Raw genomic sequence first — 15923 nt, forward strand, 5'->3', positions numbered from 1 at the left:
TATGTGATGGAACTGTGTTTCTAACTTCATTCCACTATCATGCTTCTTATTACTATCTTTTTTCAATATAGACAGAAATCAAGAAATAGAGAGCTGGGCAGTGGCACAGTGGGTTAAGTGCACATGGTGCTAAGCGCAAGGACTGGCTTAAGGATCCTAGTTTGAGCCCCCGACTCCCCACCTGCTGGGGGTTCACTTCACAGGTGGTGAAGCAGGTCTGCAGGTGTCTCTTTCTCTCCCCCTCTCTGTCTTCCCCTCCTCTCTCAATTTCTCTCTGTCCTATCCAACAACAACAGCAATAACAACAACAATAAACAACAAGGGCAACAAAAAGGAAAATAAATTAATTAATTAAATAAATAAACCTTTAAAAAGAAATAAAAGAAATCAAGAAGTATAGCAATGCCCTTTTTGTTGTTGTTGTTCTTTATTCCTTGGGCTTATTTTGATTATCTGGTGTTTTTATATTCCCTAGTAGATATTATCACTTTTCCCCCTCTTCCCCCCAGAGCATTGCTCAGCTCTAGCTTATAGTGTTGTGGGGGAATTGAACCTGGGACCTTAGAGCCTCAGGCATGACAGTCTTTTTGCATAAAGGTTGTGACACCTCTCCCACCTCTTTCTATATGTGAAAGAGGTCACTACAGTTATGATAAACAATGTGATTGCACTGAATGTTTATTGTGTTAGATTAAATAACCATTGTTCTTTGTGTTTTTCCACAAATAGGGAGAGGGAAATAAAACACTGCACAAATCTTCCTTCAACACAGTGGGGCCTAGGCTCAAATTTGGACAACACACAAGGAAAAATAGGACACTATGTCTGCCTCCCCTAATTAGCCTTTTTTTTTTTTAAGAATAGAGATATTAGCTCATTTGTGGAGTAAGAGAAGGTAAAATATTTATTAAGATAACATAATAAAACTTGAAGAGTTAGTGCAGTGGTGAAGCTTTGGACTGGAGTATGAGGTCTCAGATTCAATCCTAGCAACATATGCCACAGGGTCACTCTGGTCTCTTTTTCTTTTCTTTCTTTGCCTTTATCTCTACCTAATGGAATAAATAAAAGAAATCTTCAAAAAAAAAAAAAAAAAAGGAAGTAAATAAGATGGAAGGAACAAGGAAGGGAAGGAGGAAAGTTGGTAGAGAGGGTGGCACTGGGAATGAAAATCTACATGATTCTCATAAATAATAAAAGTCAGTATGGGTGGGAGTAGAATAGAAACAGCTACAAGAAAGTACATATAGGAGGGAAATCAAAAACACACCAAAGTTTCAGTTAGTCCGAAGTTTTTATTGAGAACATGAAGGAATGATATATGTTTGTTTACTGTTGTGGTTTTGGCTTTTGTTGTTCTATTTTGTTTTGTTTGTCAGTGTACTGCTCAGCTCTGATTTACATACAGCGGTACTGGGTACTGAACTTGGAACCTGGGAACTGCAGGCTTGAAAATCATTCGCACAATCAATATGCTATCTCCCCAGTCCAATTTATGTTTTAAGGAGTGGGGAGGGCTGGCACTTGGGAGATAGCATAAGGTTATCAAAAAGTCTTACATGTCTGTGGTTCTGAGATCCCAGTACTGATTCCCAGAACCACCATAAGACAGAGCTGAAAAATGCTCTGGTCTCTTTCTCTCCTTCTGTCTGTATCTCTCTCATTAAAAAATAAATAAATAAATAAACAAACAAACAAACAAATAAATGAGTCTGGCAGTAGCGCAGCGGGTTAAGCGCATGTGAGCAGGTCTGCAGGTGTCTATCTTTCTCTCCCCCTCTCTGTCTTCCCCTCCTCTCTGCATTTCTCTCTGTCCTATCCAACAACGACGGCATCAATAACAACAATAATAACCACAACAATAAAAACAACAAGGACAACAAAAAGGAAATAAATAAACAAAACAAACAAATAAATGGGCGGGGCTAAATAGTATGATAGTTATACAAAGAGACTCTCATGACTGAGGCTCCAAAATCCCAGGTTCAATCTCTCAGGCCACCATAAACCAGAGCTGAGCAGTGCTCTGATAAAAAAAAAAAAAAATACACACACACACACAATTTTAAGTTATTCACATTTTTAAAGCTTTTTTTCAGGGGTAGGGGGTGGGGGAACCAGCATTGTTGTTTCTCATAGATGACATACATTTCCATGCTCAGGGACCTGGGTTCAAGCTCCTGGTCCCCACCTACAAGGAGGAAGCCTCACAAATGATGGAACATTGCTCAGGTGTCTGTTTCCCTCTCTATCCCCCTGCCCTTTCAATTATTTCTGTCACTCTATGAAGGAAGGGAGGAAGGAAGGAAAATGGAAGGGAGGGAGGAAAGGAGAAGGAAGATGGAAGGAAGGAAGGAAAGGAGAAAGGAAAGGAGGAAGAAAAGAAGGAAGGGAGAAAGAAAAGAAAGAAAGTGAAAAATATTTCTTTCTCTTAATTAAAATCACTACTGTACTTGTAATGCTGGAGACTGAACTCAAGATCACATGCTTGAGAGCCCAGTACTATTTTTTTTTCCTCCAGGTTATTGCTGGGGCTCAGTGCCTGCCCCACAAGTCCACTGCTCCTAGAGGCTACTTTTCCCCTTTTGTTACCCTTGTTTCATTGTTGTAGTTATTACTGTTGTTGTTACTGATGTCGTTGTTGTTGGATAGAGCAGAGAGAAATAGAGAGGGGAAGGGAAGACAGAGAAAGGAAGAGAAAGACACCTGAAGAGACCCTCCTACAAGTGGGGAGTCGTGGGGCTGGAACTAGGATCCTTAAGCCGGTCCTTGCGCTTTGCGCCATGTTTGCTTAGCCAGCTGTGCTACCACCTGACCCCCAAAAAGCCCAGTACTTCACGCATGACACCACCACCTTGCTTAGGAACTTGTAGTCTGGTATCAACACATTCAACTTTCTCTTCATTATTGATTTGCAGTTCCATGTAATCATGATCATAAGATATATCTGGTATAATCTGAGTCTTCATAAACTGATAGACTTATGAGTTTCAACAGGTTTCATTCTTCTTTTTCTTTATTGGAGGATTAATGTTTTACAGTCGACAGTAAATATAATAGTTTGTACATGCATAATATTTCTCAATTTTCCACACAATACAACCCTCACTACGTCCTCTGCCATCCTGTTCCAGGACCTGAACTCTCCCCACCCCCTTCCCCAGAGTCTTTTACTTTGGTGCAATACACCAACTCCAGTCCAAGTTCTGCTTGGTGTTTTATCTTCTGATCTTATTTTTCAACTTCTGCCTGTAAGATCATCCCATATTCATCCTTCTGTTTCTAACTTATTTCACTTAACATAATTTCTTCAGGTTCCATCCAAGATGGGCTGAAAATGGTGAAAGCACCATTTTTAATAGCTGAGTAGTATTTCATTGTGTATATATACCACATATATTGCTCATACTTGCTCAGCCACTATTCTTTTTATTTATTTATTTATTTATTTATTCCCTTTTGTTGCCCTTGTTGTTTTATTGTTGTAGTTATTGTTGTTGATGATGTCGTCATTGTTGGATAGGACAGAGAGAAATGGAGAGAGGAGAGGAAGACAGAGGGGGAGAGAAAGACACCTGCAGACCTACTTCACCGCCTGTGAAATGGGCAGCCAGGGGTTTGAACTGGGATCCTTCTGCCAGTCCTTGCGCTTTGTGCCACATGCTCTTAACCCGCTGTGCTATCGCCCGACTCCCAGCCACTATTCTTGAAAAGACCCTACTATATATATTCCTGGAAAATATATAGAAAAGATTATATATATTCACTTGGGACAAATGTTCTGTTTCTACTATATCCAATTAATGTGTCAGTTTAGAACTTGTTTCCTCTCCTGCTCTACCAGAAAATATTGATGAACGAGAGTATCACTGAAAAGCACGCACAGTAAGAATTAAGAGCAGAAGTCTCACTGTCTTCCCAGACCTGAGACCTAGTCTATGGGTCCCACTAGGGAATTTCCTGTCAGACTTTGTTCCTAGCCCCCCCCCAAAAAAAAAACCTCAGTGGAAATTATACAACATACATGAAAATACAATAGCAAACACGAGTATCACTGTATGTGCTAAGTAAATAAAGTGGAGATGACCAAAGAGAAAAATCATTGAATTTGAAGATATGGACTAGATACATCTGTGTAGCCTACAATGTTCATTGAAAGAGAAATAGAAAAGATATAAAGTATTTAAAACAGTGCCTATTTCTCAGCAATTGATGCAAATAACATAATAAGAGCTATAAGAGTTCACTTATGTATCATTGAGTACCATCTAAAACTGAAAGCTAATACAAGGTCATTAGAGATTCTTCCAAAGCAGTAGAATGATATACACTACTTGTTGCAGCCAATGTTGATGGAACAATGAAGGCACAGCATGAGGACCATCGTCACCATTCAAAAAAAAAAAAAAAAAAAAAGTAAGAAAGAAAAAAAAAAGAGCTGAGAAGATTCAGATTCAGAATACAGATAAAAGACCAGAGCTATGCCCGTGTTCAGCGGGGAAGCAATTACAGAAGCCAGACCTTCCACCTTCTGCATCCCACTATGACCTTGGGCCCATACTCCCAGAGGGATGATAAAGAATAGGAAAGCTATCAGGGGAAGGGATGGGACATGGAGCTCTGATGGTGGGAATTGTACCCCTCGTAACCGATGGTCTTGTTAGTGTTTCCATTTTATAAATAAATAAATAAATAACCGGAGCTATAATTCTATTGACCACTAGATACTACTATGTATGGTATCTTAGTATGTTAAATTTTCAGAAATAACTAAAAATACTAGGAACCTTTGGACAATTTATGCTTGTGCAGAATCACTTTTTCTTTAATACTCTAGTACTGTGAGGGAGAATTATTATAAATCCTAAGGGAAAAAAAAAGAACAGAGAGGCAGAGCTACGAGCAGCAGATCGCTTTCTCTCCTCTCCTCTCCTCTCCCGGATCAACTAGGAATACCAAAGGAGACCACCCAGACTGAAACAAGACAGGACTAGAATGACCACAGGAACCCAGTAAATCACCCGTGAGTACAAACACGCGTGGCTGGTGACAGAGAGGAGAGAAGGGCCTAAGGAGAGATTAAGTGACTGCTAACAGTTCAACAGTTTATCAGTGGAGACACCATCTCCAGTCTGCTCCACCAACAAGGGGACAGCTGAAGGGAGGAGAGGACTCCCCAGAGACTCACCAAGTGCAACTCTGAGTCTCCATTGCTACTACCCTCAGAATCTGGAGCAGCAACAGGGAGGGACACCAGGGGACAGAGATCTAACCAGGAAACTCAGGAGAAGACCTATACCTCAGTGGCATAGCTGAGGGGCTGTGAAAGTCTCTTTGCATAACCACTGGATTATCTCTGCCACACCCTGCTTTATCTCTTGGTCTGGAGTCAGTGATTAAGCTAAGAAGCCTATTGATAGTTTAAAAGCCCTCAGGCTCCCATAGCCTACAGGGAAGAAAAAAAAAGAGGCTTTTACACCACTGAGCTCCAACTCAGGGATTGAAACAACTGTTAACTTCCAACACTGTGAACCCTTTAATTAACTTACTTAGACACAAGTCAATCCAGGCAATAGTGATCAATAATTTGAAAAGTACTGATAAAGGGAACTCATAACATACTATATAAAATGGTTAAAACAACAAGAAAAAATATTGGAGACTCGAACCAGGACAAGAGTCCAGCTAAAAGTCCTCCAGAGGGTGAAGCACAAAACAACGAGTTCAACATCCAAACATTAGCTAAGGAAATAACAGGAGTGAGTAAAGAATTTGAAAAAATTGTAATCAGAAATGCAGGACCAACAAATGAGAATATGGAAGAAAATTCTAATTATCTCATGGTTATTAGAGAGCTGAAAGCTGAAATCTCTGAGCTAAGAAGGCAACTAGCTGAACAAGCTAAAACAGTATCAGAGCAGGGCAACAAAATAGATGAACTCCAGAAAGCAGTAGAGGGTAGAGAGAATAGAATCTATGAGGCTGAAGACAGAATTAGCAAGATTGAGGATGAATTAGAGACAACTAAAAAAGAACTATGAGATCTCAAAAAGAGATTAAGAGATGCTGAAAACAACAACAGAGTCCTATGGGATGACTTCAAAAGAAACAATATACACACTATTGGCTTACCAGAGGAAGAAAGAGAAGGAGAAGAAGAAAGCATTTCTCCAGGCCATAATAGCTGAAAATTTCTGTAGTCTAGACAACACCAAAGACATAAAGATTCAAGAAGCCCAGAGGGTCCCAAACAGAATTAACCCACACCTAAAGACACCAAGACATGTCATACTTAGAATGGAAAGGAATAAGGATAAAGAAAGGATCCTCAAGGCTGCAAGAGAAAACAGAGTCACCTACAAAGGAAAACCCATAAGATTAGCAGCAGACTTCTCCATACAAACACTACAGACCAGAAGAGAATGGCAAGATATCTATCGAGTGCTCAATGAGAAAGGCTTTCAGCCAAGAATACTATATCCTGCTAGACTGTCATTCAGACTAGATGGAGGCATCAAAACCTTCTCAGACAAGCAACAGTTGAAGGAAGCAACCATCACCAAGCCTGCCCTGAAAGAAGTTCAGAAAGGTCTCCTATAAACAACCAGACCACCACAAATAGGACATATATCAAAACACTCTAAAACTCTACAAGAATGGCGTTAAAATATCTTCAATCTTTGATATCAATAAATGTCAATGGCCTGAATTCACCTATTAAAAGACACAGAGTAGGAAGATGGATCAGAAAACACAACCCAACAATATGTTGCCTACAGGAAACTCACCTAACGCAACAAGACAAACACAGACTTAAAGTGAAAGGATGGAAAACTATCATACAAGCCAATGGCCCACAAAAAAGAGCATGAACAGCTATTCTCATATCTGACATGATAGACTTTAAATTGATAAGATTAAAAAAGATAGGAATGGACACTACTTAATGCTCAGAGGATCAGTCAATCAAGAGGACTTAACAATTATTAATATCTATGCACCCAATGAGAAGCCATCTAAATACATCAAACTTCTACTGAAAGAGCTACAGCAATATATTAACAGTAACACAATCATAGTAGGGGACATCAACACCCCACTCTCTCAACTTGACAGATCATCCAGGAAGAAAATCAGTAAAGACATAAGGGAGCTAAATGAAGAGATAGATAAACTAGAACTATTGGACATTTTCAGAGTCATTCATCCCAAGAAACTGGAATACACATTTTACTCAAATCCACATGGATCATTCTCAAGGATAGACCATATGTTAGGCCACAAAGACAGCATCAGCAAATTCAAGAGCACTGATTTCATCCCAAACATATTCTCAGACCACAGTGGAATTAAACTAACACTTAACAATCAACAAAAGATTAGTAACAGTGCCAAAATGTGGAAGCTCAACAGTACACTTCTTAACAACTTCTGGGTCAAAGAGGAAATCAAGGAAGAAATCAAAATGTTTCGAGAGTTCAATGAAAATGAAGACACAAGCTATCAAAATATTTGGGACACAGCTAAAGCAGTCCTAAGAGGGAAGTTCATAGCTATACAAGCACACATTAGGAAACAAGAAAAGGCACAAATAAACGGCCTGATTGCACATCTTAAAGACCTAGAAGAAGAACAACAAAGGAATCCTAAAGCAACCAGAAGGCCAGAAATCACTAAAGTTAGGGCAGAAATAAATAACATTGAGAATAGGAAAACCATACAAAAGATCAATGAAAGTAAATGTTGGTTCTTCGAAAGAGTAAACAAAATCGACAAACCTTTAGCCAAACTCACAAAACAAAAAAGGGAGAAGACCCAAATAAATTGGATAGTAAATGAAAAAGGAGATATCACAACAGACACTGCAGAAATTCAACATATCATGCGAGGCTTCTATGAACAACTATATGCCACCAAGTTAGAGAACCTGGAAGAAATGAATGATTTCCTAGATACCTACCAACTTCCAAAACTAAGTAAAGAGGAAGTGGATAACATGAACAGGCTCATGACAGCTAATGAAATTGAAACAGTTATCAAAAATCTTCCCAAAAATAAAAGTCCTGGACCAGATGGTTTAACAAATGAATTCTACAAAACCTTCAAAGAAGAACTAATACCTCTACTTTTAAAAGTCTTCCAGAAGATTGAAGACACTGGAATACTCCCTGCCAGCTTCTATGAAGCCAACATCACCCTGATACCAAAAGCAGACAGGGACACAACCAAAAAAGAAAACTACAGACCAATATCTCTGATGAACATAGATGCGAAAATATTGAACAAAATTCTAGCCAACCGGATACAGCAGTATATCAAAAAGATTGCTCATCATGACCAAGTGGGGTTTATCCCAGGCATGCATTGGTTTAATATATGTAAATCAATCAATGTGATCCACCACATCAACAAAAGCAAGACCAAAAACCACATGGTCATATCAATAGATGTAGAGAAAGCCTTTGACAAAATACAACATCCCTTTATGATCAAAACACTACAAAAAATGGGAATAGATGTAAAATTCCTGAAGATAGTGGAGTCTATATATAGCAAACCTATAGCCAACATCATACTCAATGGTGAAAAACTGGAAGCATTTCCACTCAGATCAGGTACTAGACAGGGCTGCCCACTATCACCATTACTATTCAACATAGTGTTGGAAGTTCTTGCCATAGCAATCAGGCAGGAGCAAGGAATTAAAGGCATACAGATTGGAAGAGAAGAAGTCAAACTCTCCTTATTTGCAGATGACATGATAGTATACATGGAAAAACCTAAGGAATCCAGCAAGAAGCTTTTGGAAATCATCAGGCAATACAGTAAGGTGTCAGGCTATAAAATTAACATTCAAAAGTCAGTGGCATTACTTATACAAACACTAAGTTAGAAGAAATTGAAATCCAGAAATCAATTCCTTTTTCTATAGCAACAAAAACAATAACATATCTAGGAGTAAACCTAACCAAAGAAGTGAAAGACTTGTATACTGAAAAGTATGAGTCACTACTCAAAGAAATTGAAAAAGACACAAAGAAGTGGAAAGATATTCCATGTTCATGGGTTGGAAGAATTAACATCATCAAAATGAATATATTACCCAGAGCCATCTACAAATTTAATGCTATCCCCATCAAGATCCCAAGCACATTTTTTAGGAGAATAGAACAAATGCTACAAATGTTTATCTGGAACCAGAAAAGACCTAGAATTGCCAAAACAATCTTGAGAAAAAAGAACAGAACCGAAGGCATCACACTCCCAGATCTCAAACTGTATTATAGGGCCATTGTCATCAAAACTGCTTGGTACTGGAACATGAACAGACACACTGACCAGTGGAATAGAATTGAGAGCCCAGAAATGAGGCCCCACACTTATGGACATCTAATCTTTGACAAAGGGGCCCAGACTATTACATGGGGAAAGCAGAGTCTCTTCAACAAATGGTGTTGGAAACAATGGGTTGAAACATGCAGAAGAATGAAACTGAATCACTGTATTTCACCGAATACAAAAGTAAATTCCAAGTGGATCAAGGACTTGGATGTTAGACCAGAAACTATCAGATACTTAGAGGAAAATATTGGCAGAACTTTTTTCCGCATAAATTTTAAAAACATTTTCAATGAAACGAATCCAATTACAAGGAAGACTAAGGCAAGTATAAACCTATGGGACTACATCAAATTAAAAAGCTTCTTCACAGCAACAGAAACCACTATCCAAACCAAGAGACCCCTCACATAATGGGAGAAGATCTTTACATACCATACATCAGACAAGAGTTTAATAACCAACATATATAAAGAGCTTGTTGTTGAGCCAGACTCAACAACAAGACAACAAATAACCCCATCCAAAAATGGGGGGAGGACTTGGACAGAATATTCACCACAGAAGAGATCCAAAAGGCCGAGAAACACATGAAAAAATGCGCCAAGTCTCTGATTGTCAGAGAAATGCAAATCAAGACAACAATGAGATATCACTCCACTCCTGTAAGAATGTTATACATCAGAAAAGGTAACAGCAGCAAATGCTGGAGAAGGTGTGGGGTCAAAGGAACCCTCCTGCACTGCTGGTGGGAATGTCAATTGGTCCAACCTCTGTGGAGAATAGTCTGGAGAACTCTGAGAAGGCTAGAAATAGACCTACCCTATGACCCTGCAATTCCCCTCCTGGGGATATATCCTAAGGAACCCAACACATCCATCCAAAAAGATCTGTGTACACATATGTTCTTGGCAGCACAATTTGTAATAGCCAAAACCTGGAAGCAACCCAGGTGTCCAACAACAGATGAGTGGCTGAGCAAGTAATGGTATATATACACAATGGAATACTACTCAGCTGTAAAAAATCGTGACTTCACCGTTTTCAGCAGATCTTGGATGGACCTTGAAAAATCATGTTGAGTGAAATAAGTCAGAAACAGAAGGATGAATATGGGATGATCTCACTCTCAGGCCGAAGTTGAAAAACAAGATTAGAAAAGAAAACACAAGTCGAACCTGAAATGGAATTGGAGTATTACACCAAAGTAAAAGACTCTGGGGTGGGTGGGTGGGTGGGGAGAATACAGGTCCATGAAAGATGATGAATGACATAGTGGGGGTTGTATTGTTAAATGGGAATCTGGGGAATGTTATGCATGTACAAACTATTGTATTTACTGTTGAATGTAAGACATTAATTCCCCAATAAAGAAATAAATTATTTAAAAAAATTAAAAAATAAAAAAGAGAAACTGATAAAATAAAATAAAAAAGAACAAATGTTTAACTTGAATAATATGTCACATCTTTGTTTCTTCATATTAGAACATAACCTATTTATATTTAAAAAATAACTTGTTTTCTTGTTAACTCTCTGTCTGAATGATCACTATATTGATGTTACCATTTTTTAATTTTTATTTCACAATATAAATATATAGGGACACAGAGAGAGAAAAAGGTACACACTGAGAAAGGCAGAGAGAGAGAAACAGAGAGTAGTACAGGACTGAAGTAGCAGGACTGAAGATAGGAGGGACCTCATTCTTGGGGAATCAGTGCCACACCTGCTTAACCACCTCCCAAGTAGCATAAGTGAAGTTTAAAGTCCATTACTGTTATTGTGTTGATAACCATTTCTCATTTTATGTCTTCTAGTAGCTTTTTTATGTTTTGATGTGCTTATGTTAATTATGGACATATCAGTAATTCTTGAGTTTCTACTGTAGTTAGTAGCTTTTAATATTCTAATTAATAACAAGTCAAGCACAATACCAAGTGCTTTCACAATTATTTTTAAATTTTTATTAATATTGAGTAATCATCTGGTATACAAAGTATAAAATTTCAAGGGCTTCTGTCGTGAGTGACATACACAGAGCAGCTCCTTTGCTCTACGTGTGGAATTGACATCAAAGTATAAAATTTCAGGGGTGGGGCCTAGGCAGTGGCACACTATGTAGAATGCTCATGCCACCATGTGTGAGAGTCTAGGTTCAAGCCCCTAGTTCCCTCCTGTCGAGGCAGAAGCTTCTCAAGCCTTAGAGAACTACTGCAGGTATCTCTTTCTCCTTTACTCTCCTCCATCTCTATTTCTCTCTGTTCTAACTTAAAAAGATAAAATGACTACTAGGAGCTGTAGTATAATCGCCAGCCCCCCGTAGAAGCTCTGGTGGTAAATAAATAACTTTTTAAAAATTAGGAGCATAGTTTCACACCTATAATGTGTGTGCAATTCACCCCAGTCCATCACCGTAGTTCCCCTGTGCCCTCCCTCCACAACCACCACCGTTTTCACAAAAGCTAAAAGATAGTTTGGTTGCTATATTCTTTGTAAGTTCCCTTGCTTTGGTTATCAATATTCCACAAATGAATAAAACTCTCAGGGATGTGCAGTAGTAGTGCAGCTGATTAAGCGCACATGCGCAAGGACTGGAGTAAATATCCAGGTTCGAGCCCCCAGCTCCCCACCTGCATGGGGGTCGCTTCACAAGAAGTAAAACAGGTCTGCAAGTATTTATCTTTTTCTCCCCATCTCTGTCATCCCCTCCTCTCTCAATTTCTTTCTGTCCTAACCAACAGCAACAATGACAATAATAACAAGGGCAACAAAAATGGGCAAAATGGCCTCTGGGAGCAGTAGAAGTCCAGCGATAACCCTGGAGGCAAGAAAAAAAGTTAAAAATTAAAAAAAAAAAAAAAAAGGTGAGTCAAACTCTCCACTAGTTGTTTTTCACCTCTTTACTTATTTCTGTTAGTATAATCACTTCCAGCCCCATCCACTTTGGGTCTCTACAATATTAACCTTTGTACCCTTCCTTTGAAGAAGGAATTATCATTATCTTTATTAGCATATAACAAACCTGGCATAAGGGACCGCCTATTGTTTGAATCATCAAGATTGCTAACTGTGTGGAGTTGTCAGGTGAAAAGATGCTAGAACAAATGCTCTTAATATCTCTGTAGTAACCAAGGAAACTATATCAATTTTTGATTTTTGCAAATAATCACTAAAACCACTTAGATTCTGCAAGAATCATGAAAGGTATAAGAATAAACATATAACTTCTATATATGCAAACAATAGAGATTTTGTGGTCAAACCAGCACATGCAAATAAACAGAACATTCAGCAGTAAAAACTGAAGTTGATGCAAGAACAAATACATCTACAATGCTTAACAGAAGAAAGAATACAGGGGAAGAAGGTTGACAATAATAATGGTTTTGACTATGAATAGTAAATAGTTCTAAATGTTTGAAAGTAAATATTGAAAGTGTTTCTGCTAATTAAGGGCATGTCTCATCCAAAAATTACCATGACATTTCATTTTTTACCTCTTCTTTTTTTTTTTTTACTTTTGAATAGGGTCTTTATAGTAATTTTGAATATCACATTCAATAATGCAAGAACTCTGTTTTCAATTCATGAACAAGGTAAATCAACATTCAACTTATTCATTTACTTATTAAGTCTCTTCTTATTAACAAGTCAAAATAAGTCCTCAGTGCACACATGCCCACCACATAGAAAATGCTTGGTGTAAAAAAAAAAGAAAAAGAAAATGCTTAATGTACACTTGAAGTGTTACTGAGTGAAGATGTGTTTCCACCAATATAATAATATAGTTGAGAAGATCTGTAAGACTTAGGGATTTTCAAATTAACAAAGTACTTGAGTTTTGTACTTTTGACTGGAGAATTTCCATTTTCAGAAGGGTACTTTTGACATTCTTTCTCAGTTAATGAATATAGAGCAGGTGGGCTTTAATATTCTAATGTCATTCTTTGAAAGGTAGCAATATATTCTTTATTTGGCCTCAGCCCATATTCTCCCGCATTTCTCTATATTAACAAAATGTTCAGGCAGGAGTAGATAGCATAATGATTATGCAAAGAGACTCTCATGCCTGAGGCTCCAAAGTCCTAGGCTCAATCCCCGACACCACCATAAACCAGAGCTGAACAATGCTCATGTTAAAAAAAAAAAAAGTGTTCTTTGGGAATATTTTAATCTCAGATGGCTTTCAGAAAAATGATGAATGAACCTTTGGATTTGCTTTAATTGAGTCCACTGAGGAATAAACAAAACTAGCCAATTACATAAATCTAAATTTATCCAAACTTCTACAAAAACTAGGGGCTCTGAAATATCCTTCTTGCAGATATTTACCTCCTTTTATAAGAAAACCTTTGCTATGATCATATAATATGTATGATATAGTTGAAAGGAGAAATGACTCCTCAAAATATATCTCAACCTGAGAATTCCATCACAATAATGGATTAGTTATACAATTAAAATATACCAAGCCATCAATGGCATATCATAGCAAGTTTTCAGAGACTCCCAATACAGTGTGATTGGATTTAACATATTGTTTTTCAAAATCTGGATATAAATAAATGCTAAGAAGATTTGAGCACTCTACATATATAACATACAAAGACAAGGACTACAGATGGGAGGAAGTATGCAAGTACATGAGTTTTATATACCCAGACTAATCTTTAGAGAGTCTTAGTCCTACCTAAAACCAAGAGTGTTGTTAAAATTCAGCGGCTCCTGCTAGCCAGGCTAGCTTCACGGGTGGGTAACAGAGACGCGGAGACAACGGCTGGGCACGGAAGCTGTATTTCTTTATTCAGGAACAACGATTCATAAACTAAACCAAACTAATCACCAAACAGAACTCTGCTGCCTCTTTCCCCCCCCGCGGTGGCGCCAAGCACTCTCTCTTACTCTTGAACTCTGCAACTCTGGAACTCTCTCGGGGTTCCTTGGGGCGGGGCCAAGCGGCCCGCGAAACTAACAGGACTGATCCAATTCTCTTGGCGGGGGAGAGCTAGGACAACCCAATGTAAAGCATACAACACAAGAGTATTTATGTCACTTTGATATTGTCTTCTAGCCTTTCGAAAGAAACAATGGAAACAAGCAATGAAAGTTCAACAACAGACTTCATTCTTCTGGGGTTTTCTAATTGGCCTCAACTAGAGCACATCATCTCTGGGGTTGTCTGCATCTTCTTCCTTGTGACTCTAGTAGGAAACACAACTATCATTCTTGTGTCCTATCTAGACACTCACCTCCATACTCCCATGTATTTCTTCTTATCCAATTTGTCCTTTTTGGACCTCTGTTATACAACTAGCATTGTACCCCAGATGTTGGTGAATCTTTGGGGTCCCAAAAAGTCCATTACTTATGGAGGCTGTGTGCTGCAATTCTTCTTTGCCCTTGACTTGGGAGCCACAGAATGTCTCCTCCTGGCTGTGATGGCCTATGACCGCTATGCTGCTGTCTGCCAACCTCTTCACTACACAGTCATCATGCACCCTCAGCTCTGCCAGAAGATGGTGCTGACCACCTGGTTAAGTGGTCTTGCTGGTGCCTTAACTGTTTGCTCTTTAATTTTGAAACTACCAAGATGTGGGCACCGAGAGGTGGACAACTTTTTCTGTGAGATGCCAGCATTGATCAAAATGGCTTGTGTCTATTCAAAAGTACTTGAGATTGTTGTCTTTACTCTTGGAGTGGTGTTTCTTCTAGTACCTCTCTCACTCATTCTCATCTCATACGGAGTCATCACTCAAGCTGTCATGAGGATCAAGTCAGCAGGAAGATGGCGCAAGATCCTCAATACTTGTGGCTCTCACCTCACAGTAGTAACTCTGTTTTATGGGACAGTCATTTATATGTACATGAAGCCACAGAATAATGGCACCTCCCTAGATGAGGGAAAGTTCCTTACACTCTTTTACACAATAGTAACACCTAGTCTTAACCCACTGATCTATACTTTAAGAAATAAAGATGTAAAGAGTGCAATAAAGAAAATACTGTGTGTAAAAAAATTGGTCAGCAATATCATGAATTAATGGAAAAACAATCAGTGTAGAAAGTTAAATAAATAATGTGGATCTTTACCAACAGAAGATAAATCAATTGTTTTATTCAAGGATATTTGTAACAGAGCAATAAAAGATTAAAATACTTTAGGAGAAGATCAATTATCTCTTAAGGAAATACTGATTTGCACCTCAACTTGGAACTCTGACTGCTCAACCCAAAAACTTGCATTTGAACTTGCAGTTCAACTGGACAACATGTAGTATCCTCAACACCATCTGGATAAACACTTAACCTCACCATTTGACCTTAGAAACAGGCCTGATGCAATCAGGAGCCTTTTATTTTATTTCTTCTGTTTTTTATTAGTGATTTACAAAGTTACAAAATAACAAGGGGGGAGTCGGGCTGTAGTGCAGCAGGCTAAGCGCAGGTGGTGCAAAGCACAAGGACCGGCATAAGGATCCTGGTTCGAACCCCGGCTCCCCACCTGCAGGGGAGTCCCTTCACAGGCCGTGAAGCAGGCCTGCAGGTGTCTATCTTTCTCTCCTCCTCTCTGTCTTCCCCTC

The 15923-nt window shown here is 38.6% G+C and overlaps 1 pseudogene; it reads left to right on the forward strand.

Moving 5' to 3' along the window:
• The first annotated feature begins 14429 nt into the window (after positions 1-14429).
• On the forward strand, positions 14430-15378 carry LOC103127764 (olfactory receptor 2W1-like; annotated as a pseudogene).
• The last annotated feature ends 545 nt before the right edge of the window (positions 15379-15923 follow it).

The sequence above is a fragment of the Erinaceus europaeus genome, chromosome 4 (assembly GCF_950295315.1).
Source record: "Erinaceus europaeus chromosome 4, mEriEur2.1, whole genome shotgun sequence".
Classification (NCBI taxonomy): Eukaryota; Metazoa; Chordata; class Mammalia; order Eulipotyphla; family Erinaceidae; genus Erinaceus; species Erinaceus europaeus.